This window comes from Dipodomys ordii, unplaced genomic scaffold, assembly GCF_000151885.1.
Source record: "Dipodomys ordii isolate 6190 unplaced genomic scaffold, Dord_2.0 Scaffold3, whole genome shotgun sequence".
Taxonomy (NCBI): Eukaryota; Metazoa; Chordata; class Mammalia; order Rodentia; family Heteromyidae; genus Dipodomys; species Dipodomys ordii.
The window spans coordinates 6,141,191-6,146,684 of NW_012267219.1; the positions used below are offsets into that span (position 1 = coordinate 6,141,191).

General features: G+C 43.4%; 1 protein-coding gene across 1 annotated transcript in view; it reads right to left on the minus strand.

Annotated features, from left to right (window-relative positions):
- The window catches only part of Ppm1h (protein phosphatase, Mg2+/Mn2+ dependent, 1H), a 206,427-nt gene that overhangs the window by 20,375 nt on the left and 180,558 nt on the right, over window positions 1-5,494 (minus strand). The window lies entirely within an intron of this gene.

The following is a 5,494-nucleotide window of genomic DNA, read 5'->3' on the forward strand; positions in this document are numbered from 1 at the left end:
ACTATCCCTCAGCTCTTCAGCTCAAGGCTAGAGCTTGAGCCACAGCGCCACTTCCGGCTTTTTTCTTTTTGCTTATGTGGTGCTGAGGAATCGAATCCAGGGCCTCAGGCATGCAAGGCAAGCGCTCTACCACTGAGCCACCTTCCCAGCCCGTGAGAAGATTCTTTAATTGAATAGTGACCCCACAGACTTTCAAATAGTCCCCGAAATGTAATGTGTTCACAGGCAGCAGAAGTAGCCCCCGCGTCCCCTTGTCTCTCATCCTCAGGGTAGCTGCCAACAGACAGAAAATCACCATTGTTAGAGAACAGGAATGAGAAGGGGACAAACAACCTGGCTGAAGTACCCGAACAAGCCGAGTGCTGACTGCTCACAGGGCTCTCAGCTTGCCCACACTTGGAGACACGCCGAATGTCCTCACTGGCACCTGCTTTCTCCCAGAGCTTGTGACAAGCACCTCCATTTAGCACTGGGCTGCAGAGTGCCGTCTCACCCGCGCTCCCATCTTTGTCCTAGACCTGATGATATCCTCGTGGCATGCTAAGAGAGCTAATAGTAAGATGGTGTGCATGACTTCAAGCTACTTTCATAAAATAATTCATCAGTTCTTTCTTTTTCTGAATGCTCCTTCATCAGCTTAGCAAATTCTCCAAGTCTTTTTTCCCTTTAAAGTGCTTAGTGTGGGACGATGAGCTTCTGCAGCTCAGGCTAGGCTTTGTGGCAGAGGAAAAGCAAAAAAAAAAAAAAAGGCTTTGCTTCCAGATTTGGGACTTGACAAAAGCTATAGTCTCTCCCTCCCCCACCCGCACCCCCCTACTCCCTCGTCTCTTTCCTTGTCTCTGTCTTTCTGCCTCTGTTTCTTCTCTTTCTCTTTGTGTTGGTACTGGAGCTTGAACTCAGGGCTCTGTCCCTTCACTTTCTGACTTAAGGCTGGTGCTCTACCACTTGAAACACAGTTCCACTTCTTTTTGATAGTTGATTGAATCTCATAACTTTTCTGCCAAGACAGGCCTCAAACTGTGACCCTTAGATCTCAGCTTCCTGAGTAGCTAGGATTACAGGTATGAGACACTGGAGCCTGGATACTAGTCTGGTTTTAACCTATCATACTTCCTTTTAAGGTTATTTTGTATGGTCAAGGGAATTTCTTAAAACAGGATTTTCCTTGCTGTCATCCAATTATCCAAGGGTAATATCCTTGGATGACAGCAAGGAAAATAATTACCATTATTACTCTTTTAGAAAGATTCAAGATGTTCAGCTATGTTCATACATTCTTTATCTACCCATGATCATACTCTTGCATATACAAGCATGCTCTGCTTCACTTACTATAGCATTCACTATGACATTTCCCCACGACCTATGTATTGATGTTGCTTCTTATGAATTGGCCAGATTGCAGAGAGCACAAAATAGAACAACATATGTTTTGGCTAGGGACACAAAAAAATCTTATTAAGAACTAGAAGATTCTACATGTCTTAAGATGTACACATAAGATCATTAAATATGATTCATGTTTTCATGGGAGAGAACAGAGTCCCAAACAAAATAGTGAGTCTCTTGATGTAACAGTGGTCACTGGTAATCTCTGAGTGTAAAGCTCTCCGGGAGCTGATAGAGAAGAACAAATAATATTTATTGACAATCTTTGACCACACATCAGACCTCAGGCCAGGTAAGGTCATTGGATCTTATTGCTTTTCCCAATAACTCATTAGTACAGATCTTTCTCCATAAGGAAGAGGAAAAGCAGGCTAAAACTACTTGTGTGGCCAGACACAGGAGGCTCACGCTGTAATCCTAGCTTCTCAGGAGGCTGAGATCTGGGAGCCTGGTTCAAAACCAGTCCAGGCAGGCAGGAAAGTCTGTGAGACTTTTGTCTTCAATTTAGCACCAGAAAACTAGAAGTGGTACTGTGGCTTAAAGTAGTAGAGTTCTAGTCTTGAGTGAAAGAGCTCAGGGCAGAAGCCCAAGCCCTGAGTTCAAGCCCCTGACTGACAAAAATAAACAATACTACATGTAAGGTTCACACTTCTGGTTTGGGTATGGGTGTCCCAGAGGCCAAGCTCTGTTCTTTTTAAGTAGGTTGTTGCAGCTTTAAAAAAAAAAAAAGTGTTACTGAGATTTTAAAAAAATTCCTTGAAATGAGGTCCATGAGCAATCTAGAGTTATTTAAAAAACAACAACAAAAAACAGCTGATAAGAATCCAGAAAACTAACAAGAGAAAACTGAAACAAAGGGAAACTTAGGTTCCTTCTGCCAGGGGAAGAAAGGATAGGGAAGTGATGGTGGAGGCAATTGGCTCTGAAAACTGATCCTCAGACAGAAACAGGCCTTGTTCTTCTAAGAGCCCAAACTGGGGCTAAAGACAACAGCACAGTCTTGGACTGGAGACTGGAAAGAAGAGTGAAATTAAGACAAGCCCTAGACTATAGAAGGCCTGTCACAGGCCCAAAAGGGGCGTGGATCAGACATCTGGAAATTGAGGCTGCAGGCCTGTGCCAAGCTGCCTGAGTGAGTAATAGGGCACTTGTATGTGCTGGACTAGAGGTGGAAAAATTGCTAGGGAAGAGGGAAATTTGGAGGGCCGGGGCCCCAGTGCCTGTGAGTTAACAAACTTTCCTTCTCCACTTGAATCCTTTCAGGATGGTATAAAAAAAGTTGAACGGTGAGCTGTATATGCAAGAAGACTGAAAGCAGGCTGGGCATATTTTCCTTCCTGCCGGGAGGGAGGTGGGTGGGGGGGTTGGGAGGGGGGGCTGAAGCCTGGGCTGTCACACAGAGAAAATAAGGTGCTATGGACCAGAGAGTGGAAATGTCTCCACTCTAGCCAGAAGTCCCAAGCTCCCATGGCGGGGGCCTCTTGTGGAATTTAGGTCTTGGCCAGAACTCCCTGCCTTCGACCCCAGAAGGTTTGGGGGAGGCTTAACAAACCTGGCGGCTGCTCTTTGGGTTTGGCAAACTTAAGATTTTTCCAGCGCCTTGTGTTCAGTGAAACCGAAAATGTGCTTGGCTAAGAAGCCCTTCTCTAATTTTTAAACCCCTGTGCATTTTTTATGCAAATTTGATCCACATGTTTTTGATTTATTTATATTGAAGTCATCAAATCAAATTAGGAGCTACAATGATGAATGGGAACAATGCTAATTTCCAAGAAGGTTTTTTTTTGAGTCCTTTTTCTTAGAACTAAATCACATTTCCTCATCCACCCCCATCAACCGTTAAAATTACCAGACTGAGCTGGATTTGAAAGTTAGAACCCCAAATGTGAAATCAAGATCCAGGCTTGGCAAAGACAAAGCCAAGTAGGGGAATGTTCTTAGGAAGTCACAGTTAGAAAGCAAGGGTGGGGTGTGGGGCGGTGATGAAGACAGGGAGAGAGCCTGTTATTCTTCATTAGATGGCTTAAATAAATTAACCTGGCTTTCAATGGCCCTACAGAAGCCCCCTAACCATTTCCCTTAAATATGAGCTTACGACAACCCCCTCAGGCAAAGGCATCTTAGCCCCAAGGATGGGGAGTGGTGGTAAATACAGAACCTATGGGGGGTGGGGGGGAGTTGGGTGCCAAACCTATCTTCCTTCTTCTGCTCTCCTCCACAAAAGCCAGATCACACTGTTCCTCCTCTCCCCTTCTAATGGTACCCCTTCCCCCCTTCCTCCTTTCCTGGCTCTGGGCTAAGTCCTTTCCATCTGGAAGCATTTAAAATGCATGACAATTTTTAATCTTATGCAAGATATCTTAAGATATATGTTGAATATCCATTAAGATAAATTATAAGTACATAATCAAATTTTGCACAATTCTGTTTGGCCTAGGCTTGCACACACACAAAAGACCATTATTGTATTTTCCAATTACCCTTCCTACTATATTATCTTCCTCAACCTTAGTATGTATCAGCTTGCTATTCAGTAATTGTACAAGCTTGGGGAGTTATTTTACTTCTCCCAGTCTCAATTTCCTCATCTGTATACTTACAGGTGGGTATAGCAGCTACACTTCCTCACAGAGGTAAGAGGATTAAATGAGGTGCTGCATGTTAAAATCTCTATTTGTTAGACTGGGGAATCAGATTTTCAAAGGAAGAAATAAATTTTAGGACTAATTGCTTAGTGTGGTGACTATAGCCAATAGTAACATATTATAGATTTCAAAACTGTTATGAGTAGATATTTATTTATATTTTTTTTGTCAGTCGTGGGGCTTGAACTCTGGGCCTGGGCGCTGTCCCTGCGCTCTTCAGCTCAAGGCGAGTGCTCTACAGCTTGAGACACAGAGCCACTTCTGGTTTTCTAGTGGTTTATTGGAGATAAGAGTCTCACAGACTTTCCTGCCTGGGGTTGGCTTTGAACCGTAATCCTCAGATCTCAGCTTCCTGAATAGCTAGGATTACAGGCGTGAGCCACCAGTGCCCAGCTATGAGTAGATATTTAGAGTAGGTCCATTCCTATGATCAATAGTAGTAGAGTAAGCTGGGCATGGGTGTCTCATGCCTGTAATCCTAGCTACTCAGTAAACTGAGATCTGATGATCGCAGTTCAAAGCCAGCCCAGGCAGGAGAGTCCATGAGACTCTTGTCTCCAATAAACCACCAGAAAACTGGAAGTGGCACTGTGGCTCAAGTGGAAGAGCACTAACCTTGAGCTGAAGAACTAAGGGACAGCACCCAGGCCCAGAGTTCAAGCCCCATGACCAACAACAACAACAACAAAGTAGCTCAATGATTAGAAGACCTAAAAACATAACTTGCAGAGAGCATTCTCCTTTAAGCCATACTGAACTTTTCTATCTATCTATCTATCTATCTATCTATCTATCTATCTATCTATCTATCTATCTATCTATCTATCTATCTATCTATCTATATCTATACACATACAACACACATACATAAGTGCATTTGTGTATGTGACATGAGAGAAATTTTAAGTCTTGATGGAGCAAAATACCTAATTAATGTAGAAAGGTAAGGGTACCATTAACATGCTTTCCCCCAGGAAGAAGGAACAGAATGAGTTTGATGACAAACTGGAGTCCTAAGAGTTCAAATTCAGAGTTTAATATACTTCTCTGATGGGAAGAAGTTTTAGCAGTACTTCAACCCTGATGCTGGCCAAATAGAGAGACAGGATCTCATCAGCTTCTGGGGGTTCTTGAACATATGTATGTAGTATTGGTCTTAGTGATACAGAACTGTCATGAGGGTCCAGCAAGAGAATACTATTTCAACCAAGCCAACCTCATTTGAGATAATGCTTACTAGAGATTTCTTTTGTCTCAGTAACTGTTAGCCCTTTATCCAGATATGCTTTGGATGCCAGTCCCAGCTCTAGGGAACTCTCAAGGAACTATTCCTGCTCACAGATGTACCAAAGGACTGGGCTAGGTGGTGCTTGGGCCCATAGAAGACACTGGAGTGGATGGATATTCAATTTGAAGGAGGATCGTTAAGCTGGGATGTTGTGTATGAAAGATGAGCTCGG